Source organism: Armigeres subalbatus, chromosome 3 (genome assembly GCF_024139115.2).
Source record: "Armigeres subalbatus isolate Guangzhou_Male chromosome 3, GZ_Asu_2, whole genome shotgun sequence".
Classification (NCBI taxonomy): Eukaryota; Metazoa; Arthropoda; class Insecta; order Diptera; family Culicidae; genus Armigeres; species Armigeres subalbatus.
Genome location: NC_085141.1, coordinates 401444427 through 401444975, shown reverse-complemented (window position 1 = coordinate 401444975; position 549 = coordinate 401444427).

Here is a 549-nt window from a genome sequence, read left to right as displayed (position 1 = left end):
TCCCAGCGTTCGCTAGTTAGTGGTTCAGCTTATAAATTTTTCATAGTCCATAGATGTGCGGACATGTACCAAACCCACACGACAACGATTTGATTGCAATCATGGCATCACGCTCGTCTGGCAACAGTTCGTGCTAGTTTCCGCTTATCTATGGAATCTATAGCGTCTACCGCTCTGAATTGGCGGGAATTGACCGGGAAGAGTGGAACGGGATAAATTGAATTCATTCAGCAAATGAATCCAACAACTTTTCCTCTCACCTGTGCACTCCTGGCCGGGTCGACCGTGGGCCACTATTTACTGCCAGGGTGTCACACAGACAGCGCACAACGAACTTTCGCGAACAACCTATCGATAACCTCTTTCTGTAAGTTGGATTCGCTTTTAATTGCATTTCAGTAAAAGTTTTCAGTGGTACCTACCCCGATTCCCCCCATTTCATTCGCCGTGCGGAAAGGGATAGAGAACTGTCGGGTTCGAAAAGTCAGTTTGAATAGAGGGATTGAGCAAAAGAACCTTCTGTTACACTAATTGCATTACAGTGAATGA